This window comes from Meriones unguiculatus, chromosome 6 (assembly GCF_030254825.1).
Source record: "Meriones unguiculatus strain TT.TT164.6M chromosome 6, Bangor_MerUng_6.1, whole genome shotgun sequence".
NCBI lineage: Eukaryota > Metazoa > Chordata > Mammalia > Rodentia > Muridae > Meriones > Meriones unguiculatus.
Genome location: NC_083354.1, coordinates 118658034 through 118684871, shown reverse-complemented (window position 1 = coordinate 118684871; position 26838 = coordinate 118658034). Strand labels below are relative to the sequence as shown.

The window sequence follows — 26838 nt, the reverse complement described above, 5'->3', positions numbered from 1 at the left end:
AGCTCTTACCTCCCTTCCATTCCCTCACCCGTGGTGTTTCCTAAGCCTGTATGGGCTGGGGAATGGAGGAGTGCTGATACAAATGTCGTGCTTAAGGCTGAGCATGCACAGTCACTTGTTCTCAACACTTAGACCAGTTCTGAGTCTCTGCGTTAACGAGTGGCTACACAAAAAGCCGCCTCCCCGATCGAGGTTAAAAGCAACACAGATGGATGGGTATAAACACAAGTAGTTAGCAGACAGTGTTGCTAAGTGGCTTTTCATGTATCATGTCAATGACGCCAAAGCGGCTCTAATGTTACACACAAAATTGAGACATGCTCAAAAATCACATCACTACTGAGTGGGCCACCAGACATCAGTGCAGTACCCCTGCTTCCTAATGACCTCGGCCACCATTCAGTGATGATACATTTCTCTGTCCATCTAGACCTCAGATGCAGACTCAGTGGTCACATCCCAGGCTGATGCTATAGAGGTGCACTATGCCTATGCCGCTCAAGGTTGACAGCCTTGCTCCTCTTCACCTGCTCATGCCCACAGTGAAAGGCCCCTAGGGCATCCAGTGAATATCTGTTAGATAAATGAATTGTTCAATGTACCGACAATTATATCTATAAACAATTTTTTATTTTTATAAATAAACAAAACTTAAATTTTAAGGATATCTGCTGGTCACACAAATCATCTTTCTGGAAGAGAAAGAATGTGTATAGAAATCCTGAGGTCTCTGCCCCAGTTGTGATTTCACGGCTTCTCAGCTGTGAAATGCTGATTTGTTCATTTTGTAGAGCAGGGCTTGGTGCAGTGGCCTCTGTAATAAGATTCGTTGCTTCTTACATTAAGACGCGAATCCGTTTATTGCTAGTTTAAAGCATTTTACCTAAGAAGATAATTCATTGAAGCCTAGGTCCAAGTTCAAGGAGCATACTGCAATTCCAACACTTGGGAGGCTAAGGCAAGGTTAAGGCCAGTTTGGTCAAACTAGTGAGGTCTTGTTGTAAACAAACAAACAAACAAACAAACAAAAAACAACCTGTGGCTGGGGCATAGTTTCAATAGAAGAGTGTTTACCTCTTGGGCAAAAATCCCTGTGTTCCATCTCCAGGACTAAAAGAAAAAAGATTGAAAACTAGTAAAATAAACCAGTGATCAAATGCTTTCACTTTATTGAAAGGAGAAATTTTCAAATGTTTAGGTAATTCTTTACAATAAAGAAGCCATAACTGTATATTTAAATGCAGATATTGAGAGATATTGGGCCTGGGGTTTGAGTACTCAGTGTGTCCCACAGTCCATCTGCTAAATAATCAGTTACCAGTTTGTGATGATGCTGGAAAGTCGTGAAACTTTGGAAGGTGTGATGGTCGTCTTGGCTGTCAATTTGATGAGATTTAGATTCTCCATGGACCAATTCTTTGGGCATGTCTGTGAAGAATTATCTGGATTAGGTTTGTGGTGATGGGAAGGCCCACCCTAAATGTGGGCTACACTATTCCATGGGCTTAGTGTAAGGCTGGAGAGACAGGAGAAAGTGACCTGAGTACAGGCATTCGTTGATGTTTCCTGACAGTGGAGGTTGTCTGACCAGCTGCCTCCTGACCCTGCTCCTGGACCTTCCTTGCCATGATGAACAGTATCTCTTAGAACTACAAGTCAACTAAACTTTTTCCTTCCTTGGGGGGTTGTCAGGTATTTTGTGGCAGAATCAAGACAAATAATACAGAAGGTGGTGCCTTGTAGAAGGAGACAGGTCCTTAGTGGCATGTCCTTGAAGCAAATTTAGGACCCTACCTTCCTTCTCTTTGCTTCCAGGACACCCCAAGGTGAACAGCTTTTCTTCGTGTGCCTGCAGCCACCATGTCTTGTCACTGGCCCAAAGCAGAGCAGCCAACCGTGGTGCTCATCCTGACTTGACCTCTCTCTCCTCTTGCCTTAGTCTTAGTTTATAAGCATGCACCGCTCTACCTAGCTTTAAAAAACTCACCCATAACCCCAGCACTGTAGTATACAGACAAGACAATCCCTGGGGCTGGCTAGCCACCGGCCTTCGAGAAACCAAAAGCCAAATTCAATCTTTCTTCATTTTGAATTAACTATTTTATAAGGAGTTTCTCTGGATGACACACACAATACATTAGTCAATATGTTGCATTAATCAGTGTTGACAAATGCAATATGTGTATGTTGTAAATCTGGAAACAGGAAAAAGAAATGAAGTACCTGAATTAGGTCCACTGGAATCCATTAAGACATTCTTGCTGTCCCGCTAAGGTGGTAGGAGCTAAACCCTTCACAAGTCCAGCACAGTTCCCTAGGAAGAGGTGGAAATTTCACAGACAGCATAAGCTTTCTGATTCTAGATTCTCTTTCCTACTTCATTAATTTGTTTGCCTTGAATGCTTACTTTTCGATGTTACACAGGGACCTCAATTAGCAAACTAACAGTAGCATCAGGGATAAAATGCAAAGGAAAATTTCACTGTTGTAACACATTCTTGTACATTGTTCTGTGTCTATCACACACACACACATATTACATATCATTTGCTTTTTTAATGAAAGCTTTGTTTGTGTAAAACTATGACCTCTTTGGGGGCATGCTGTCACTCATCTTGCAAGCCGAGGTAATCTGTATTCAGTAATAATACTACTTATTTTTTTCTTCAATAAAAAATCCACTCACTTTGTTGTTATTTTTCTCTTTAACGAAGCAGCCAAAGAACCAGAGAGCCAAGAAGGGACCCAGAGGGCCAGAAGCAGACCTGGTGCTTCATGTACTCACTTGTTCTTCTTTGGTGCTGGGGACTGAGCCAAGCACCTTTACATGCAAGGGACCTGTCCTCCTATTTACCTGCATACTTCTCAGCCTGTTTTGTTTTGTTTTTTAGACAGGTTCTCACTATGGATTGTAGGCTAGCTTCAAACTAATATCCCTTCTGCTGCCCTCTCGAGTGCTGGGGTTCCAGGCACACTCTCTGTCGGGTTCATGTGTTGGTTTTTGTTTCATCTCACTGTGAGGAAATGAGGGACAGTAAAGAATCTTGATCTGCCATCACTGAAGTGGTAAATCATGGTTTTAGGCTAGACCACAGGCTATGTTGCTCAGACTGGCCTCAAACTCCTGGACTCAAGTGATGCCCTTGCCTCAGCCCTTAAGAAGCTATGGCTACTCTTTTTGTGTCTGGGTCTATGATGCCAAGTGTTACACCCAGATCCTCCTGAATCTTGAGTAAACACTCCAGCACTGAGCTCCGTGCCTGTCATGGACCACTCCACACCTCCTGGTCTCCCACCACTAAACAGTCCTTGCTTCATTTCCTAACTTGCCAGTCAAGATGCTTTCTCTACATTTCTGCATCTGTCTCCTAAAAGTGACTCACAGTGGTGTCATCAAGCCCTTATTTCAGATGAGAAAGTCAGGTTCAAGAGGGCAAACGAGTTGGCCCAGGTCATACAGTAAGTAAAGAATAACACACTATGCCCTGCCTTAGTGTAAACTTAGTAGCTACAACTTAATGCTAGAGTGGTGGTGGTGAGTTTCTGGCATGGAGTTTGAGGGAAATGTAGTTCAGTGGTAGAGCTCACAGGTAGGAGATGCTGGCGTTTATCCCTAATGCTTACAAACTAAACAAATACAAAATAAAATTAATTTGAGAATATTCATGAGTGCCAAATGTAGCCTAATTAGCAAATGTTTACTAACGGTTCGTCTCACTCTAAGGAAATCGAAGCAACGAGTGAAAAGTAATTGGACTGACATCATTAAACTAGTGAAATCGGGGCTTCCGTGGTGGAACATAGGTTGTGTTGCCCAGGTTGGCCTCAAACTATGGGCTTCAGTGGTCTCCTGTCTCAGCATTTGAATACCATCCCATAAACAGGCAAGAAGCTGCATTTTTTTAAAGCAAAAGTATTGTATTGTCTTATATTTTTTCATCTTTTCTATTCTTATTAGCTTACTTTTCCCAATCTGTGCATACTGGACCATCATTTCTGGAGCTGATGTTTTTGTTTTTTTTCCACCATTCTACTAGGAAGAACACAAAACCATTTGACAGAATATATTTGAGAGTTCTGAACGAACAGAGTTATGTCACAAAACAAAATTATCTACCATTTCTTTTCTTATTTATTTATTTATTTATTTATCGGTTTGTTTGTTTTCAGAGAAGCTTAAATTCCCATTACGAGTAAAAACTGAGCTGGGGCAGTGGCACACTTCTGTAATCCCAGAACTTGGGAAGGCAAGGGAAGGTGGATCATTATGAGTCCAAGGCTAGCCTGGTCTACAAAGTGAGTCCAAGACAGCCAAGACTACACAGAGAAACCCTGTCTTGAAGGAAAACACAAAAGACTAGAAACTGGAGTTGAGAATGGCGGCACATTCCTAAACATGGGAGAGAGAGAAAGGAGGATTACCACAGTTCCGGGCCAGCTATGGTTACACAGCAAGACACCATCTCAACGGCAAATTGACAAAACCCGAACAAAGGAAACAAAACACATGTCAAAAACGGGAGTGAAAAAAAAAAAAAGAATGAAAATATCAATAGCAGAGTGTGGGGGTGTGAGGAAAGCATGAATGAAAACCAGCAGAGGCAGGAGCTGCTGGTGAGCCTCGGACCCCGCGTGTGTGAGGCCCTGGCTTCAGTCCTGCAACAAATAAGAACTAAAACACCCCCGATGGAACATGTTATCAGAGAGAGCGGTGACCCAAAAGCATGTAATGTTCTTTCTGCGTGAAAATTGAAGCTCTAAGTACAAGGTGTGTTTGGTTAAAGTTCAGTTGCCCTTGTGTCTTCTGCAGTGCCAGAAAAGAAACAAAAAATCGAAGTGCTGGAAAAAGTGCACAGTGACTACAGGATGTCCTGTTACATTATCTGGTTGGGCAGACCCGTGACTCACTGCACAGTTTGACACATCGGAAATGGGGTTGTTGGGCATCAGTCCTCTCCCTCATAAATATTAAACACACAGATGTGATGATAACAAGCTATATTTGTTCTAATATAAAGGTTTCTGACGCAATTCTTTTTGAACAGGAAGAAACTTCAGACATGATTCAAAAAAAAAAAAAAAAAAACAAAAAACAACAACACAGGAGCCTCAAGTCAAACCACCTCTGAAGCACCCCAAGTTCCTCCATCTCCCCCTTTGGAGTTGGAGAGTGTGGAAAAGTTGCCCTTTTGCTGTCGTCTTCCAAAGCTGGGATAGCACTTGCCCTGCTACAAAGCTTCCAGCCCTTCACCTCTAGCAGAAGGATGTGCTGTGGGAGTGTGGGAGTGTGCAAGTGTGCCTCAGTGGCAGAGCGCTTGCCTACCACGCTCAAGGCTCTAGGTTCCATCCCAAGGACAGCAAGGATATATTTAAAAACTCACCAGTAATTGAATAATCATAATCATAAACATAGATTAAGTAATAATCATCATTCACATAATCATAAAAGGGAGCAAAAATATCTTCTCATTGTGAAGATGTAAAAGCAAATTTAATGCGTTCAATTTTGCAGTCCTTTGAGAAATGAAACAAAATGAAAAACACACAGAGAAGTCTTCTTCCTCTTTTTAAATGGCAGCATTTTTTTTTTCAGGAGCCTAACATGTCTGCTGTGCATAGACGCTCCTTGATTACATCGCCTCAAAGAATCTCAGTGTCTACTTTCACTATGCATTGATCACTAAGACACTTTGCTGTTCTGTTGTATTTTTAAGGCACAGTCACATAATGTAGTTCAAACTGGCTTAGAACTCACTATGTAGCTCAAGCTGGTCTCAAACTTGCAATCATCTACCTGTCCCAGCTCCCAAGTGTTTGTAAAAAGAAATGCTTTTGCAAAGAAAGAAAATGTCCTTCAGTTTTATCACTGAAATTACTAAGCAATAAAATTTAACCTTAGTTTTACACCTCTCATCCATTTGTAGAGTTTGACCTAGTATTGTGTGTATATGTGTGTGTGTGTGTGTGTGTGTGTGTGTGTTAAGTGTGTGTGTCTGCACGTGCATGTGCGGGGAAGTGTGTGTACAAATACATGGATGCAGGACAGAATGTGTTAAGGGCATCTGTGGGAGTATGTTGTATTTGTGTGGGGAAGATGTGCGGGTACTCAGGGTGTTTTTAAAGGTCAGGGTATGTATGTAGACGGGCACCGTAAGTAAACATGGCTAGCTCGTGTATGTTTATGGAGGAATACAGGTGTGCAGGGATGTACAGGTCTGTTAAGACACATATGTTAACTTCCTGTAAATGCAGATACATGTGTGCACATGTATATTCTGGGAAAATGCTGTGGAAAGGAATTGGCAATGTGAAGGGGTTATGATATTAGAAGGTAGAGATAGTGGGTCATGGACGCTGGACTGTGCAGATCAAGGACAGGAGTGGAGAAATCGCTGAGAACAGTGGAAAGTTGCTGATCCCCCAGCTAGTAGGACAGGGAGGGAGGAGAATCCATATATGATACTTTGAGAGTATCATATATGTGTCACCTCAGCCACAATGCACCTGGTGACCTGAAGGGTTGAATTTGATGGCTGGGTGGCATTAGGGACAGAAGAAGAGTGAAGAACCTTATCAGTTTCTGAGGCCCTACGTCATGAAGGACAGGAACCTGGTTTCTTTAGGCAAGGCAGTTTGCTACAGACTCAAACTTCTACTCTGTATCTTGTTTGGTTTTGAGATAGGGTCTCATTATTTAGCTTTTGATGACCTGAAACTTTCTATGTAGATCGAGTTAGTCTTATACTCACAGAAGTCTGCCTTCCTCTGCCTCTCCAATGCTTGATTAAATGTTTGTGTCACCATGCCTTGGATCTACTCTATCTCTGAAAAGTTTGGAAGGTGATGAACTTGGTAAAACTTGAGTATATTTAAAATTGTGTTTTTATCATTTATATGTGGAACATAGCACTTTGCTCATGTTAAGTACATACTCTATTAGTGAGCCCTAAGTGTCTAATTTTAAATGGATATATGACTTTGTAGAACTGACCTGGTGATGTAATCAAACAGCACAAATGACTTATTATAACTTGATTCATGGAGAAAGTAGAAGGGGAAGAAGAAAAGAATAGGGATTTACAAGGACACTGACCCTTCAATCTATTTCTAGTGTATCTCATTCAGAGTCCACATTCGAACACTTTCAGGCCACAGAGAATAACACTTTCTATATGGGGATATAATGCAGAACATTCTCACTAAAACCAACACACACCTGTATGAAAGCATTAAGTAAGTAAATAAATAACCAGAGATACAGTGTTCGTGGTAGGAAAAGACAGAGTGCCCTGTTGTTGGTGTGGGATAGTGTGAGTCAGCCATGGGCAGAATGCTATCTACTCAGGATGATTCTTTCTTTACTGACAGGCAAAGGATAACTCTTAGAGGTGTGAGATGAACAAAAAAATCCCTCTCCAGGCCCAACAGATATGTGTCAAGACCAGATCTCAGTCCAGTGTGAAAAGTAAAGTAAAACTAAAGTAAAAAGAAACAATGGTCTATGTATTTTACTCTGTCAGCATAGAGGTCAATGAAATGTTTCATCTGTAGGAAATCATTATAGCTTGCATTGTTTTTTTTTGTTTTGTTTTGTAAATTTGTATGTTGATAGTATTTGGAGAATGGACATTTATTAAATAGATACTTAAGATTGGGTGAAGTCATGAGGACAGGGTCTTTATAATAGGATTCATGGTTTTATATGAAGATGCACCACCAAGGATCATGCATGGAGAGGACCTAGACCCCCTGCTCAGATGTAGCCAGTTGGCAGCTCAGTCTCCCTGTGGGTTCCCGAGTAAGGGGATCAGGGGTAAGGGGATCAGGGGCTGCCTCTGCACAAACTTGATTCCCTGTTCTTTGATCACTTGCCCCTGCCTCTGCAGCCTTACCAGGTGACAGAGGAAGAGGATCCAGGCAGTCCTGATGAGACTTGACAAGCTATGGGCAGATGGCAGAGAAGAAGAACTCCCTCTTTTAGTGGATTAGGGGAAGAGGAAGGGGGGAAGAGGGAGGGTAGGACTGGGAGGAGACTTCAATCTGGATATATAATGAATAAATTGTAAAATTAAAATTAAAAAGAAGCCAAGACAGTTTCTCTGAGTTTTAAAATTGAGTAGGGTAAGTGTGTGTGTGTGTGTGTGTGTGTGTGTGTGTGTGTGTGTGTAAGTCAGAAGACAGCCTCAGGTGTCTGATCCTCACATGTGAGTCCCCTTCTTTTGGGTGTGGTAGGGTGAAAACAAGGTCACTTATTGAAACTCACCAAGTGAGATAAGCTGGAGGGCCAGGAGACCGCAGGGATTCCCTGTCTCTGTCTCCCCAGCACTGGGATTACAAGTAGGCAGCACCTGGATTTTCTATTACATGAGAGCTGGGGATGGAACTCAGGTGTTCCTGTCCATAAGAAAAGCACTTTAAAGACTGAGTTACTGCTTCAGCCACCAAATTGGGAATTAACTGTATAGCTGATACTGGTCGAGAATTTATTACTTGTAGCCCTAGGGCTGAACTCAGATTTTCTATTCTGCCTCAGCCTCCTGAGTGCTGGGATTACAGGCATGCACCTTCATGACTTAATCTACATATTCAGTCAGCGTATTTGAGCACTTACTGTGTGCTAGGTTCTCTGATAGGTGGGAATAATCCCTACTTTGAACCATGGAGACTGAATCTCAGGGAGACCGAATTTGCTGAGATGCCCCCAGAGGCAGGTGGAGAAGGCCAGTCTTCAGCCTCCAGCCTAAATTTTCTGCAGTATAGCCTCACCCACAGTTTAGGGGTTGACCCAGAGAAGCTTCATAGAACTCTCCTGACAAACAGGAACTCGACTTAAGAGAGGAAGAACAAATAACCCATTTGTTCTGTGACGTATAGAATTTAATGAATGTAGGATGTCCTACCCAAATTTTAGAGATCCTTATAAAATTTTCTCTACCCCAAATGCTGAGGATGATTTAGAATATTGAAACCCAACTGATGACAGGTATACCTCTCTGCAGTTTTTCAAGCTTTGTGCCACAAAATAGAGGAGGCCTGGAGAGAAAACAAATGAAATACCTGGATGAGCAGTAACCCAACTTTTAAGTTCACCGTTGGATGGTATTCTGTGTGTGGCATGACTGTATGCAACCGTAGTCCCAGCTACTTAGGAGGTAAAGGTAGGAGAGCAGCTCCAGCCCAGGAGTTTGTGGCTAGTTTAGGCAACAGATTGAGTCCTGGTCTAAAAACAAACCAACCATTAAAAACAAAACAGACAAAAACCAAAACAAACCTAAAAACACCCCAAACTACAAACAAACAAAACCTACCTGGATTTCCTCCCTCCCCCTCTAAATAGAACTTTCTAGTTGACTTTGAGCCTGATAGCAAGTTTCAGTCTAATGAACCCCTATTTTTAAGTGAGACAGAAAAAAATAAAAATAAATTTGTTTCTGATGCAGTTCAGTTTAAGTAATAATAATAATAAAAAAAGTGGAGCTTTGAAACAGAGGACTGACACTTCTGTGAAACAAGGAATTTCTGAGTGAAGAAACCTTACAATGTGTTTGCTTAGCTTACCCTCAATAAAAATAAATGGTATATAACCACACTGTAAATATAGAAAAGAAAGAAGACCACAAACAGGAGGCAGACTCAGCAAGCGCACAGATGTGAAAGGCCTTGGGCTGATGGGGTGGGATATATGAGTATTTTTTTAAGTATATTTTCTTGTTCAGTTGTTGTTTAAATCTAGTATTTCTTGATTTACAGTACATTGGGTTTTTTTTTCCCCTACTATGTCTTCTACTCTGGTGAACTTATTGACTGAACTACATATTCCCAAAATTTATATGTTGAAGTCTCTAAAATTTCAATATTTTATATTCTGATTCTATTTGGAAGCAGAGTCTTTAAGGAATTTACTAAGCTAAAATAAAATCACAAGAGTGAGCCTTAAGCTAATGTGACGGTATCCTTATAAGAACAAAACACTGCGGGCCAAGACATGGCACAGTGGTTTAGAGTGTGCACTGTTTTTTCAGAGGACCAGAGTTTGGTTCCCAGCACCCATGATTGGCTGTTCACAACCACCAGTAGTTCCAGATCCAGGGAATATGATGTCCGTACACAGACAATAGTAATTTTTTTTCTTTTTTAAAAATAATTAAATTTTATTTATATATTTATTTATTACAATGTATTCACTTTGTATCCCTGCTGCAGCCCCCTCCCTTGTCTCCTCCCAGTCCCACCCATCCTTCCTCTTCTCCCTCTATGCCCTTTCCCTAGTCCCCTGATAGGAGAGAACCTTCTTCCCTTCTATCGGACACTAGCCTATCAGGTCTCATCAAGGCTGGCTGCATCATCTTTCTCTGTGGCCTGACAAGACTGCACTCCCCATGGGAGGTGATCAGAGAGCCTGCCACTGAATTCATGTCAGAGACATTCCCCTTTACCCCTTACTAGGGAACCCACTTGGAAACTGAGCAATCAATGGGCTTCCTTTGAACAGAGGGTCTAGGTCCTCTCCATGAAACTAAGGAATGAACATTGTTGACAGCATGAAATGGAAAAGCTTCTGTAAAGCAAAGGACACTGTCATCAGAGCAAAACGACAGCCTGCAGACTGGGAAAGGATCATCACCAACCCTACATCTGACAGAAGTCTAATATCCCAAATATATAAAGAACAGAAGAAGCTAAACATCAACAAACCAAGTAATACAATTAAATAATGAGGTACAGAGTTAAATAGAATTCTCAACAGAAGAATATCGAATGGCAGAGAAACACTTAAAGAAATGCTTAATGTCCTTAGTCATTTGGGAAATGCAAATCAAATCAAAACGACCCTGAGATTTCACCTCACACCCTTCAGAATGGCTAAGATAAAAAACACAAGAGATGACACATGCTGGCGAGGTTGTGGAGAAAGGGGAACCCTCCTCCATTGCTGGTGAGAATGTAAACTACTTTGTACAACTACTTTGGAAATCAATCTGGTGCTTTCTCAGAAAATTAGGAATAGCGCTTCCTCAATATCCAGCTATACCACTCCTACACATATATCCAAAAGATGCTCAAGTATACAACAAGGATATGTACTCAACCTATGTTCGTAGCAGCTCTATTTGTAATAGTCAGAATCTGGAAACAACCCAGATACTCTTCAATGGAGGAATAGATACAGAAATTGTTGTACATTTACACAATGGAATACCACTCAGCAATTAAAAACAACGAAATCATGAAAACTGCAGACAAATGGTGGGAACTAGAAAAGATCATCCTGAGTGAGGTATCCCAGAACAGAAAGACACAAATGGTATATACTCACTTATAAGTGGAGATTAGACACATGATATAGGATAAACATACTAAAATCTGTATACCTAAAGAAGCTAAGCAAGAAAGATGACCCCGGGCAAGATGATCAGTCCCCATTCAGAAAGGCAAATGGGATGGATACTGGAAGAGGGAGAAAATAGGGAATAAGACAGGAGCCTACCACAGAGGGCCTCTGAAAGACTCTACCCAGCAGGGTATCAAAGCAGATGCTGAGATTCATAGCCAAACTTTGGGCAGAGTGCAGGGAATCTTATGAAAGAAGGGAGAGATAGAAAGACCTGGAGAGGACAGGAGCTCCACAAGAAGAGCAACAGAACCAAAAAAATCTGGGCTCAGGGGTCTTTTCTGAGACTGATACTTCAACCAAGGACCGAGCATGGAGATAACCAATAACCCCTGCACAGATGTAGCCCATGGCAGCTCATTGTCCAAGTAAGGGGAACAGGGGCTGTCTCTGACATGAACTCAGTGGTTGGCTCTTTGATCACCTCCCCCCTGAGGGAGGAACATCCTTATCAAGCCACAGAGGAAGACAATGCAGCCAGTTCTGATGAGACCTGATAGGCTAGGGTCAGATAGAAGGGGAGGAGGACTTTCTTTATCAGTGGACTTGGGGACAGGCAAAGGAGAAGAGGGAGGGAGGGTGAGATTGGGAGGTACCAAAATAAACTCAAGGGATGATGCATGCTGGAGAGGATGTGGAGTAAGGGGAGCCCTCCTCCATTGCTGGTGGAAATGTTACTGCCACTTTGGAAATTAATCTGGCACTTCCTCAGAAAATTAGGAATAGTGCTACCTCAAGATCCAACTATATCAGTCCTAGGCATATACCCAAAAGATGCCCCACCATTCAATAAGGACATTTGCTCAACCATGTTCATAGTAAAATAATTAGAAAATCAAAATAAAAAATCAATCAAAATCAAAAGCAGATACTATCTAAAGGGACATGGAGCTCCAAGAGAAGAGAGCATTTTTAGGTCTGGGCCCAGTAAATACAAGACAAGGTCAAAACAGTAAGAAGTAAACTTTAAAACAGTACAGGAATAGCATCAGGAGGCCACCTCAAGGGCACTCTATTGCCACAGCTGATTCCAGGACAGCATTATCCTTGGAAAGTGAGGCTAGAGATGGTATGGTGACATTGGCATTGAAGACGGAGGAGAGGGGTGGAAAACAATGGTTGGTTTGGGGCCTTTCATCTTCCCTTCCCATCAATCTAGCCTCCCGTGGTCTTGTGAATGGCTGTGGGCTAAAGGGAAAGGGAGAGCAGTTGGAGATGCCGAGCAGCAAAAGGAAGGGTAGTCTGCATTCTCATGATCATCTGAGAGGGACCCTATTCCAGCTTGCTACTATTTAAAGATAATAATGGGCAGAGATGCATCGACCACAGGTCACCAGAGCTAATAAAGGACTATAGCAACACTGCCATAGATAGTAAGGGCAACAGAAACTAAGTCGAGGAGTGCTGTATGAAGTGAGAGGTACACATTCATAAGAATAGGATCACAAAGAGATATTCTGGAAGTCAGAGTTTGGAGCTGAGATTTCTGGAAAGTAACACTATAGCTATAGCATTCAGTAGACCCAGTGTGCAGACACACAAGTATAGGAAAACAGACAGGAGCAAAAGGGAGGCAAAAATGGGGAGAGAAGCGGAGGGAAATATCTCACATGGAACAATCAGAAAAATTGAGAATGAAGCTACTGTATTTCAATATCTGTGGGTTACTTTGCGAATTTTGTGGGTTACTTTACTATGTTATTTATTTCATGTCACAAGTAATGTGGACAAGTACACATAATCCCCAAGCCCACCAGTGACTTGTTTTTCCAGGTAAGAGTGCAGAGGTCCCACTATCCTGCCCTAGGAAGACTACAGAGACAAACGTCACTCTGGCTGGTCAAGAATTTTTAGTCAGAATTGTATACCTGATATGAAGGCTTCAAGAGGCCTCGAAAGTCTTTACATTATTTAGGCCTTTGGGAAAGAAAATGAGCTGCTAGTTATGACTCTTGTCCTTTTGTCTTGTTTAATGATCCCAGGGCAAAGTGGCTGCAGAGTCTCCTTAAAAAAGTCTTTGGGGAGAAAGCTGAAGCTTTCTAGTGCTTAGAAGCAGACAGCAAAGCAGTGTGTCCCCAGTATGCATAGAACAGAGGAGGGATGGCATTAAGGCCTATTCGTCACTGCAGATAGACTCCAGTTGTTCCCGAAGGTTTCTAAGTCCTCAGCAGGCCTGAGAAGCACATGCCACCAAGAGCCTGGAAACTGGGTGACCTTGGGTACATTGCTCTGTGGCATTCAAGGTAGGCCTAGTTTTCTGCATTCTCTACAGATGACTAATTAACATTTTTATCAGGAGTTGAAGGTTTGCTCTGAGCTGAAATATAACCTTTTGGGCCACCTGGAAGGGAGGTGGCCAATTTAAATGAAAAGAAGAAGAGGAGGAGAAGAGAGAGAGTGAGAGAGAAAAGAAGAAAGAAGGTGAAAGGAAGGAAGGAAGGAAGGAAGGAAGGAAAGAAAGAAAGAAAGAAAGAAAGAAAGAAAGAAAGAAAGAAAGAAAGAAAGAAAGAGCAAAGGAAAAAACATGACTGATCCTGGATTTCAGTACTGCATGAATGAAAAAAAGAAACAAAAAGAAAAGGAAATGACTGCTCCTTGATATGATGGAAGAAAAAGTTTATTATAGATAAAAGGGAGAGCATAGCCAAACGCAGGGACATTTGGGTGAGTCCAGAGTGGACACGACTCTGGGCCATGTGAGGAGAGGTAGAAGGGAAGAGTTGAGAGCCAGTCCCAGAGGCCAGAAGGTAAAGAGTAGGTGAAAAGAACAGGTAACCAAAATGTTTGGATTATATAGGGATGAGCATCTGTTGGAAGGGCAGCCCAGACCCTAGGTAGGGAAAGTTTGAGGTAGGGGGTGGGGCATGCCAGCAATACCCTGTAACAGGTAGGACCTGAGGGGTGTAGGGAGAACCTGTCAGCCAGCGTTTGTTTTGATGTGTTAATGGGCACCTCAGTTATTTTTCCCAGGTCTGAAACTTAACAGCCAAGTATCAGGGGCCAGCTGCATGTAGGTGCTGCTGTTGTTTGCCCAGGGTTCTGTGAGTAGGGACCATCTCCCCATCTCCATTGCAGCCACAATATCAGAGGCTACAGTATGAATCTATTTCCCTGCAGCCCTTCTGGATGATTGCACCACTCCTGTAAATCTATGGCTGTCTTTACATTCTGCTCAAAGATTTGAATAAAAAGTTAAAGCATATTTGAGCAGTTGTTCATCAGTTTTTCAGGTGGGGAGAGATGAAAGGGACCATGTAGATGCCCCTGGACCCCACAGACATTCAGCATCATAATCAGCTCCTAAGACCCGGTCATTCTCTATCTCTCCTTACCTGACCAGGAAAGACTTATTTCATTAAGCTAATTTTTTTTCTTGTATAATTTACAAAACTGTTCAATGGTGGGGCACTTACTCAGCATTCATAAGACCCTGGCTTTGAGTCCCAGTAGCACAATAAACAAATAAAACTATAAGCACCAAAACAAAACAAACAAAAACCCAATAATGCCAATGACAAGAACAATGGTTCTTAGGCTCAGAATTAACCAATTATTTTGTGTTGGGCAGGCCACAACCTTCTTCTGGCAAGAGAAGGCATGAAACTATGAAACCATATGGCAACATTCATAGGCTATCGTAGGATGTTTTGCTAAATAAAAATCACAAGAGGTCACTGTTTTAGGCTAAACTCCTACTCTAGATGCAATACACTAAACTAAAAATAAAAATGGAGTCATTCAGGCTAAAATTCCATCTCATAAAGCAAATAAGCTTTGTATGCAACCTCCTGAGAAATGAGGATTAGGAGACAGCCAAATTCCCACAGGCTGGTTTCCATTGTATGGCAGTGAGGATTTGCAACTCAGTTCCTAGAAAGGACAGCCGACGGGATCTGATATTGACTGACATTCTGGTATTAATTCACTTTAAAGAGATCACAACTGAAAAATGACCAGTCAGGCTTTGTCCATTGTTTCTATTTTCCTCAACCCTTCTGTATATAAAACCAACCCCTTCAGCTTCCTGTATTTTAGAGAGCAAAGTGTTGCCTAATTCTAGAATTCAGAATAATTTCAATTAAACTAAACTATTGTAATTTAGTATGTTCTTGGGGTTTCTTAAGAGATCAACAAAAAGTGCTCAACCTTGATGCTCTGATGTTGACCAAAGTTTCATGTGGCTTATGACTATATTTAAAGTGAAATTATCCTGGCACATTGCAGTGCAGGCTGGTATCAAACCTAAGATTCTGCTTCAGCCTCCTGAGTGTTGGGATTACAAATGTGGGACCCCCATGCTCAGCAAGAATGATGCTATAAAGAAAAGTGTCCTTAGGCTGGATGATATCAAGGTATGGTGATGATAGAATCACAGAAAAGACATACCAGGACAAAAACCTAGGAGGCCACATGACTTCTGCACACTGACATTCTTTCTGCTCTTCCTTGGAAGAGCTGCAGAGACCATGCCTTTCTGGGGGTCTCTAAAAGTGAGATCTTGATAAATGTTGATAAAGATAGAAAGGAGATTAAAATAAACAGTAACAGGTAAATATTAAATAGTAACAGGTCAACAAGAAAGCCATCCAGAATACCCTGTGTAGCTCATTCCTAGAATTTGGTATTCAGGAATCAGAGGAAGGAAGGAGGGGGGGGAAAGCCAGAGACACTATGCTTGTCTTTTGTAACACAAAGGTACATGCAAGGACTGTTGTTTAGTGTGACACAAATACCTCAGAGGGTGTTGCAAAACCATTGACAAGAAAAGAGAGGAACAACTCACTAGTTACCAAGGAAGGAACCATGTTGAGGGAAGCTCATGGAGAACATCCCAGAGGCTTCTCTGGGCCATTTAACAAGATTGTGTCCTAGTATTCTCACAGTGCTGATTGACATCTAGGATGCTCATCAGCCATAGAGGAACTCATTAAGTTAAGCATTTGAGTAGAGCAAAGCTTTTTGAAACCCCCATGGCAATAAAAAAATGGTATAGGCAACATAAAGTATGAAAGCAAGACAGTGACAAAACGTAATCCTACTTAGAAAGTCCTTTTTGCGCAAATCTCATGGTACTCCAGCCGTTTGAAAAACAACAAAAAACTTCGTAAATAATCATTTCAGGTTCCCCTGGAAGCAGGTATTGCGATTAGAGCACTTTTAAGGAAAATAGCAATTTGGTGTTGTGGCAACTTGTTCCCCAGTTTCCAGTCAGCCAAGGGCCCCAGTTGCTGCTAGGCAGTCAGAGAGCTGATCTTTGGCTTCGGCCCAGGTTGTAGAAGGCACGCCAGTGGCTTTCCTGTAAAGCCTCGTGGACACGAATCCAGATTCATACACCTGGCCCTTCAGCTCTGAGGAAGCTTTCCCAAGAACTCTCCTGAGTTCACATTGAAGTGGGGAACGACAGAGCCTTGTTCAGTGACTCAGTGCAGAGGAGTGTGTAGGGGTGACTGGGATACCGTGGTACCCTATTAAGATTTTCCTTTGAAATCATGCTAGTCTCTGAGACCACTGGGCGAGGAGGGTGCTGATGAAAAGCTGTATAGACTCTTGTCCTTTTGTCAGATGATCCTTGCCCGTTTCATGAAGCCCTTAGTCTTCCTCCTGAAAGTGTAAGAGGTCATTCAAGTGACAGCTAACGTTCTCTCTTGCCCTCAGTATCTATCTCACTCTGCCCTACCTTCTTCAAGACTCCAAATGACGTCATGAGATTAAGTGCACAGACCCCCGTGACTCTCCTGGTATTGGAATCCGGTGCTGCACACACAAGGTATTTGTGCGTGTCCTTTAATAATATAAACTATCCTGTACTTGCATGTGCCAGAGTATTTTCCATACGTGCACGGAAACCTTGGAGATAGACACTGAGCAGGAAGGACGTGGGTCATTTCTTCTAACACCACAGCTCCCTTTGTTCGGTGCTCACAGAACGTCATTTCCTCAGCTCCATTGATGAGATCTTATTTGGGGGTATTCTGCCAGGCACAGTAACGGAAGACAACTAGAAGAGAAGCCAGCTTTTCAGCCACTAAAAGAATGCCCCAGCAAGTGAAGCTGGGTGCAAAGGATAGGTGCCACATGATGATACTGAAGATCAGGTTGGGGATGCAACGGTAGAGATAAGAGGAAACTTCTTTTTGATTTGGCTTTGAGACTACTTGCATGTTGCTTGCTGTGGTTGGTTTTTGTCACCTTGGCAGAAGCTAAGGTTTTATTTATTTATTTTTGGAAAAAAAAAATCTCAACTGAGGAAATGCCTTCATAAGAATACCCTGTAAAGCAAGTCTACAGGGCATTTTCTTGATGAATAATTGATATGGGGGGCAGCACACTGTGGGGGTTGCCAGCCCTAGGCAGGTGGGCCTGAGTTGTGTAAGAATATAGACTGAGAAAGCCATGAGAAGCAATCCAGTAATCATGTTTTGTCCAAGGCCTCTGCTTCACTTCCTGTTTTCCAGGTCTCATATCTGCACTGGCTTAACTCAATGGACTGTGACCCAAGATATGTAAGACAAATAAATCATTTCCTCCCCCAGTTGCTTTTGGTCCTGGTGCTTTATCATAGCAACAAAAATTCTAACTAAGATATACTGAATCCCAGACTGTGAAGACTCAAGTTGCTGTCTAAAAGGCTATTGATTCATTTAACAGTAACCAATAGGTACCACCCACATTCAGAACAGAGCTAAATGAGAAAGAGGGAATGAACTAAGTGTTGCTTTAAAAGCATTGGAGTCGTCACCATCAACATGAGGGCACTATCAGGCCTATGAGTATCCACCTTACTGTGAGTATTACTCTACTCTGCAGCACTTCTGAGGGTACAGTGCCACAATGGGGGGAGTCTCAATGTTGGTGTGGGGAGGATGTTCTCATGTCTCTTTTCTGGATTAGAAGCAGAAGTCTAATTTTAATTAATTTTGCCAGCTGGAAGGTTATTGGAGAGAAAGCCTTTCATGGCCATGCTGATCTTTTCTTTTATACTTAGCATCTATTACCATCTCTGTCTGCTGAGTTTGTTATGAGAGCAAGAGGGTTTGGCAGGCTCCCCAAAGGGCTGGAGGAGCCCAGGAAGACGTGAGCAGCAGCTCACCTTTCTACCAAGAAGCCCTGAGTGGGCTGACAAGCTTTTGCACCTCATGGGCTCTGCTGAGAAGCATCCAGCTGAAGGCAGCTGGTCAGCAGGAGGAAGCCTGTGGAATGGGGAAGTGAGAGCACAGCTAAGAGAGCAGCCACCCTCCCTGTGGCCGGAAAACCGCGAGTGGAAAAAGAAAGACTGCCCCAGAAGCCCTTTGAGAGCCTGCGAGTGAGTACACGGTGTCAGACAGGGCTTAATTTCCTTACCTGAGCCCTCCACATTCCTCTCACCCACAAATGAGCACATATACTCACACACTTTCTTTTTCTAAGTTGCAGACCTCTGCCTCTGTGCTGGGCTGGAAGCTCAGGCTTCGTCAATGGAAGCAAGCTCTCTTCAGTTTGTGGGTTTGCTTGTTCTCATTTTTGGTAGTTGTGGGATTCAACCCAGGTGGGACATATGTCAGGCAAGTGTTCTCTCACTGGGATGCACCTGAGCCCTCATTCTTTGTGTAAGCTGGCCTTGAAGTCCTGGGCTCCAGAGATCATGGGACTTCAGCTCCCAACTTGCTGGGACAGCATGACAGTGAGGAGCTGAGCACAGAGGATACATCTTATTTGTATCTCACAGTGAAGGCAGCATGACCCTAGCTCTGGGTTCCCCAGTTGTAGATACTCATAAAGTGACATGACAGCTCTGAGTTTACATTTCCCCATGTTCAAAAATATAGCTAATTCTAGTGCTCCTCTTCCAAGCCGTTACAAAGAGTGAATATTATTAGGTCCACGAAAATTACTTTAAAACCCTTGAAGTACCTCTCAGCCCTTCCTTAACTATTAGCTAGACCAATCATTCACACAGCAACAACAGTATCTACCCCAAGCAAACTTTCCCCTCCTTTCTTACTTCCTCTTTTTCATAGACCCAAGTAGATATTTTGTCATTAAATTAGATCAATAAACATCTGAGTTTCACATCTGACTCTGAGCTAAATAGGTTTAAGCTGAAGTATCCTCAAGAGAAACACATCATGACCACTTGAAGGGCTCTTAAATGATGCTTATGTCAAATGATAAATGAGCCAAGAAGGAGGGCTTTTCCCCCAGAGCATGACTTAATTACTCAGTTTTCTATGCTGTCATAAAAATACCACAAACTGGGAAACCTAAGCAGAGCTGAGTTCTCTGTTGTAGACCTAGGGAGGTCCATGATCATGATGATGGCTGAATTGATGGAGTGAGTTGGGGTCTACTCCATGATCTCACTTTTTTGGTTGCCTGACTTCTTTTTTTCTAGGATGGTCTGTGTAGCACAGACGGTGTTGAACTCCATAGCTTTCGGCATGCTGAGATGACAGTGTGTCACTGTACTCAGCTTCACAGGGACTTTCTTACCCTTACAGTGCTGGAGATCAACTCTAGAGATCCGTACCCATAAATCAAAGGCTCTCCCTTGAGCTATTCTATAAGCCTTTCTGGAGTTTATTGACTAGTAAAACCCCATGCCAAGGTACCATCCCATGTATAGAGCAAGCACACAGCCAAGGGGCAAGAGAGACTAAAGGCAACTTAGCATGAGGAGCCCTGTTAGAGAGAAAGCAGTCGTAAAAAGGGGAACTCACAGATCAATGTCAACAAATCACTTCTACCAGACTGTCATGTAGCTGCTGAGAGCATCCACACTGGGTCCCATAAACTCTCTTCAGAGCGGTTTGTGTAGTGTTTCCTCTGTGTATAGGCCACAATCTACCTGAAAATTTTGCTTTCCTTGAAGGTTTGTTTTCAACTCTTTATTGAAAAGAGTGCTGCAGTGAGCATCTGCCCAGGTCTTTCTTTTTTGTTGTTTTTGTTTGTTTTGAGACAAAAGTCCTCTCTATGCAGCCGTGGCTGTTCTGCTAAGTCACTCTTACCATGCAGGCCACACAAAGAAGGTGAATGGGCTATCATGTGCTAACTTCTTACTAGCCAGGCTCCTGGGCTGTCATTTGCTAACTTCTTACTAGCCCACGTTGTCCTCTCGTTGGTTACAGGAAACTGAAAATCAGCTGCTCAGTTAGAGGGAAGTTAGATGCGGTACACCAGCCAGGGGTGAAGACTCCCTTTCCCAGGGCTTCTAGAGACTGGCAGTGACTAGGATTCTTCTAGAAATGCTGGGTCCTGGACTTGCACTGCCACCATTGCACGATGGCTTCCAGCAAGGGTGACAACATGTTTTGAAGAAAACAAACAAACAAACAAATGTACAAAAATAAGCCACCTGCTTTCAACGCTAACCAGACAAAAAGGCAGAGAGGACAGCACGTGAGACCTTCCCACCCAGCCACTAGCACACGATATCCTTCCATCCGGCCAGGCTTTTCTGGTAGAGAAACTGAAAAGTAGCAGCTTACATTGATGGACCTGTTTGCCCATGTCTATTGAAGACTCCATATGGTCTCTATCTGGGCATGCTTCTATCCTGTGTGGCAGAATCCAGGAAACCTCCTACAAGTGGCCTGCATCACAGATAACTCCCTTAGTTTAGGTTCCACGCTGTCTCTTTTTCCCTTCCCTCTCCTCCCTCCCCCTCCTACCCTTTCCCTTCTCTCTCCTTCCATTTTCTCATCTCTTCTCCTCTCCTCTCCTTCCTTCCTTCCTTCCTTCCTTCCTTCCTTCCTCTCTCTCTTCCCTTTTTCCCTCCTTTTGGTTGCTGTTGTTTGAGACAGGGTTTCTCTGTGTAGCCTTGGCTGTCCTGGACTATCTTTATAGACCAGGCTGGCATCCAGCTCAGCGATCTACCTCCGCCTACCTAAGTGCTGGGATTACAGGCGTGTGCCACCATGTCCGGCTCCCTTCTATATTATTTTTTTTTTTTAAGATAGGGTCCTATTATATTGTTCTGGCTGGCCTGTAATTTCCTATGCAGCCCAGGCTAACACGGAACTCACAATCTTTCTGCTTTAGCCCACTGTGCTTTCTAATTGTATGCCGACTTGACACAGGTAGAGTCACCTGAAAGAAAGGAACCTCAATTGAGAAAATGACCCAATAAGATTTGGCCTACTACAGGACATTTTTTTAAATTAGTGATTGAAGGGGAAGGGCCCAGTGCACAGTGTGCAGTGCCATCCCTGGGCTGGTCCTGGATTCTATAAGAAAGCAGGCCGAGCAGGCCATGTGGAGCAAGCCAGTAAGCAGCACTCCTCTGTGGGCTCTGAATGAGCTCCTGCCTGAGTTCCTCTCTTGACGTCCTTCAGAGATGGACTATGATGTGGAAAGTGGGTAAGTCCTTTCTTACCCAACTTGCTTTTGGTTATGGTGTTTCCTCATAGCAATCGTAACCCTAGCTTGGACACCCACCATGTGCTGGGATTACAGGCATGGGACACCATGGGACTCATCTGAGTTTCTCTTCTTAGAAGTCATTTGTGAAGGAGCAGAAACCAGAACTTGCCTTTTCTTCCTAATACTTTAACATAGCATCATAGCACCACAACATCACTATGGTCAGCATCCTCTAAATAGTTCTTAAGTGTTGTGGGTCTGAAAAGAGTTCTCGAGCACACAAAGGCTCCGAACTACATCCATTTTCATTTTGCTAGGATCAAGGCGATGCCAGCTTTAAACACAGATGTGAATGACTCTAGGGATTTTTAAAAACATGTTACTTCACCCGACTTCCTGATTATTTTAATTTATATATTATTATTTCCTGAACCATTTTGTGGAATGATTGTTTACACTTTCATAAGAAAAGTGCCAGCCAGCTGCTATGTAGCTGCACATGCTTATAACCCTGGCATATGGGGATCAGTGACAGGGGGTTCACTAGCTCAAAAAAAGTCTGGGCTACCTAGTAAATTCTAGGCTACATAGGGCTCCAGAGTCTCAACCTTATTCTTTCCAAAACACCTCAAAATAAAACATGACAGAGACACCAGGTGACTTGCCTACAATTGGTTTGTACTCATACTGGATCAGTTTTGAGGCTCGGGTTTAGCTGAGTGCTACAATGGGTGCTTGGCATGAGGCTCGATATCAACATTGTAAAATAAAAATGAAGGAAAAAAAATAAAATAATAAATAAATAAATAAATACACACACACACACACACACACATACATACATACATACATACATAGCCAACCTACCTTTATGTTCAGCCCTGGCAGTATGGTTAAGACAATGTGATCACAAAGGTAATTGAACACAATTTAATGAGAAGAAAGAATAATGCTCACTTTCTAGCCTTATAACTTATTCATCTACAAAAGCAGAGATGAAGGAAATGCATTTTTTTTTATAATGAAATGCCAGGCTTGTTATTAGCACTCTGACAGCCATCATCAACCCCTTGTTTTTTCTGAAACATAATTGTGTATCAGCGTTACCCTCACTTTTACGGGTCAATGAAGGTGAAGGCTGATTTGACAAGCGCACTTAAATGAGGATGTGATACAGCGAAGCCATGTTACAAACTGTAGCTGTAAGCCACATACTGAGGTCTGCAGCTGTAGTACCAGACATTCAGGAAACTAAGGCACAAAGAACACTTGAACTTGGGCTTTTAAGGCCAATCTGGACAACCTAGTGAGACCTCATTTAAAAACAAAACTATGAACGTTTATATGTGTGGATATAACTGTACATAGATGGCTCCATTTATGACAGGGTTATGTTCTGATAAACCCCTTTGATAACCCAAAACGTGTACTGCTTTTCCACCATTTTAAGGCCAAGTGGTAGAAGAACCATCATAAACTGGGTATCTTCATGTGTGTGTGTGATAATTTTTTTTTTACTGCAAAATACACATAACATTTTATGTTAAAATACGTAGCTTATTGGCATTAAGCATACCACTATGCAGCCAATATATCTTGGAAAATTGTCATCATGGCCAGCGTAAATTGTTGACATGACAATTTCTAATTCTCTATCCCACTGAGCCCTGGTAATAGCTATTTTGCTTTCTACTTCTATGACGTTTTCTTCTCTAGGTCATCCATGTAAGTGAACTAATCTGGTGTTTCATACGTGTTTGTGTACAGCATGAGCAATAAGCAATGTGGCTATGGTAGAAGTCATCTGCACTCATTCCCTCACCTTCCTTACCCATCTTAGCTTTTTAAGCAGTCTGCATGTCTCATTTTTTTTTAATGAGACATGGGAAAGTATATGGAAAAGTATATGGACTTTATGATAGGCATGTTGTGGAAAAGGAAAGTATCAGAACAAACAAACAAACAAACAAAAAGAATGGGGAGTCATTAAGACATAGGCCTTTTCAGCTGGGTATAGTGGCACATACCTGTCAGCCCAGCATTCGGGAGGCGGAGGCAGGTGGATCTTTGAGATCGAGGCCAGCCTGGTCTACACAGGGAGTTCCAGGACAGCCAGGGCTACACAAAGAAACCCTGCCTCCAAATACAAAATAAAAAACAAAACAACAACAATAACAACAAAAACTGACACACACACAAGGGCATAGCTTTTTGGTAAAGACAAGCAGTGTGTCATTTTGATTGATGCAAGGAGCCGTTTTTTATTGTTGTTATTTGTTTTTGTTTTGTTTTGTTTTTTGTTTTGTCTCTGAGACAAATATGAAAGAAATAGTTTGAAGAAGGAATGAGTCATTTTATATCACAGTTTTGTAGTCCATGGCTAGCCAGCTCCATTGCTTTAGGCATGCAGCGAGACAGAATACTGTGGCAATGGGAGTATGAAGTAAATACTTTTCACCTAATGGCAGCTAAGAAGCAGTGAGAATTGAGACGGGGTTAGGGAGAAAAACTGTATTTCTAGGCTGTGTCCTAGTGATGCCCTATATCTTAGTTTCTGCTATTTCCCATTAATACCAGCATATCATGAATCCATCTGAAAGATGAATTCCTTGACTATGGTAGAGCCCTCACACAAAGCTATGTATATTGTATGCTGTAAATTAAGGAATGCCAAGCCACAGCTTAGATAAAAACACCCCCAAGAGAAACTTGATCTTGACATCCACTGATTTTCAAGATGTTTAAGAGTTTTCAAACAGCTGGGTGTGGTGGCACACGCCTTTAATCCCAGCACTCAGGGAGGCAGAGGCTGTGAGTTCAAGGCCAGCCTAATCTACAAAGCTAGTCTAGGACAGGCAAGGCTACACAGAGAAACCTTGTCACAAAAAACAACAAAGAAACAAGTTTTCAGTCTGTCTACAATAGGAATCAGACAGGAAGAAAGTATTGGAAATGGGCTTAATGCCTTAATTCCCTGCCCTTCCTGCCCTTGAGTTGTTGAAGTTAAGTGTAAGCCTGGCTATACAGCAAGACCTTGTCTGCATTAACTGCTTTTCTCATTGCTGTGGTAAAACTCCAACAAAATGAATGGGAGGCAAAAAGGCCTATTTCCTGATTTTAGAGGACACAGTCCATCACTGTGAGGAAGACATTTGGTCTGGGCTCCTGTAGCCGTGGAAGCATGTGGTGGATTAGTTAGCGGGGTAGGGCTCTAACCCTTAAGACCTGTCCCCCAGCAATCTACTTCCTTCTACTAAGCTCTGCCTCCCAAAGGTTCTATAACTTCCCCAAAACATTACCAGTGGGGACGTTTCACACTCAAATCATGACCCCGAAAACAAAACAAAACACCCCTCAAACACTGTTGTGGCTAAAGAAACTCCATTTTACGTTAGACATCCATTTTGGTACCCACCAGCTGTATGTCTCTGACGCCAGTTCCTGGAAGGTAAGTTCCCAGTAACCCCGACTCGGTGACCCCACCCCAAAACGTACAGCCATGACCGTCCACTTGTTACGACTAACTGCTTTTTCTTGCTTCTGTAACTTGCTTGTGCTCTATCTCCCAGCTGGCTCTTGTCTCTGACCATGGAGCTCTGGCTACAGCCATGCCCCTGCAGCGAGGCTAGGAGGATGCAGGCGCTCCTGTTGTGTAACACTGGCAGGCACCATAAGGTCCCTGTTTTGCTGCACCCTACTCTGCTGCAACTGTTCTGCACCCACAGTCTCTTATCTCCAAGCCTTCTTTGTGCTCTGCTTGCTCTGGTCTCTTCCTCCGATCACCGGATTCAGTTTTTGCAGAGATTAAGTGTCATTATGGTACGGTTAATATTTAAATACTGTTTTATGCTGTTGTACCTTATTAAAAAGCTGGCTCAGGAGTTGGGATGCGGCCTTCCTCTTCTGACCCAAGCGTGGTTGTTGAAAAATTTTCTCCAAAATCTCTGTCCTAGGTCAGAAGACCATCTGGTTCTACAACAAAGAGAGAAAATAAAACAGCCCAGGAAGACACTGTGTGCTTTAAAACAGCTAAAATGTAAACTTTCTGTACCGGAAAATTTATAAGCTTATTGGACATGGTTTAAGAGCTGCAAAACAAATATCTGTAAAGAAAACAAAAACAACCTGATGCCAACGTGTTTTGAGTTCCTGTAGATGACTGGTTTTTATGGTTTTTCATTTCATGGCCTCTAGGGTATAGACATTTATATTATTCTACAACTTAATGACCTTACTAGATAAAGAATACTTATTAAGCTTTTTAGGTTTTCTGCCTCTGTCTACATACACTCACAAGCCGGTTATAAAATAAAATAAAATCTTCAGTCCAAAATCCCTCAATAATAACCCTAGATATGCCTGCATAAAATACTCAGAGCTGGACTTATTAAAAGTTAATATTTCTTCAAAAGAAGGAGTTAGGCAAGGTCATTGGACCCTCACCTTAGAAATCCAGTCACTTCTTCCAGCTGGCTGTATGCAATTAGGCCATAATTGCATGAAGCCTCAAAGTTTTCGGGAGAAACTAGGATATACAGGCTAAAAACTAAGAATAAGAATGGGTCTCCCTATGCAACAATGGAAAAGCTGTCATAGATCCTGGGTAAAGGCTCCAGATATTACCTAACACTCCCTCAGGGGAAAAAAAATGTCTTACAAGAAATGGTAAATTTATTTGTCACTGTTATGTCTCATTTTATTTGAATTTTTAAAGGAAGGATTATATAAAAATTAGGATGGCTAAATGTAATTACAGATGGCCATCTCCTTGACTTTGCCCCCTCCCCTTTTTTTGGTTCTTGTTTATGAAAATTGTTCCCTCAGTCAAAGTCATGGGCACTCCAACTCTTGCCAAAATGTAAACTTTCTTTTTCTCGGGATCTCTAAGAAAACGTATGTTTAGTCAGGCACAGTTTTACATGCCTGCAATCCCAGCACGGGGGGGGGGGAGGCAGAGGCAGGTGGATCTTTGTGATTTCGAGGCCAGCCTGGTTTACAAATGAGTTCAGGACAACCAAGGCTGCACAGAGAAACCCTGTCTCGAAAAACCAACAACAAAAATAACATATGTTTAATAAAGAAAACATATTTAATAAATAAGGTTTATA

General features: G+C 42.4%; 1 long non-coding RNA gene across 1 annotated transcript; it reads right to left on the bottom strand.

Annotated features, from left to right (window-relative positions):
• Nucleotides 1-1274: 1274 nt before the first annotated feature.
• LOC132654562 (uncharacterized) lies at nt 1275-25464 on the bottom strand. The gene is made up of 3 exons (XR_009592187.1): nt 25146-25464; nt 2224-2314; nt 1275-1428 (listed from the first exon to the last, which is right to left on the bottom strand). It is a non-coding gene; the product is annotated as an uncharacterized LOC132654562 (long non-coding RNA).
• Between the last annotated feature and the right edge of the window lie 1374 nt (nt 25465-26838).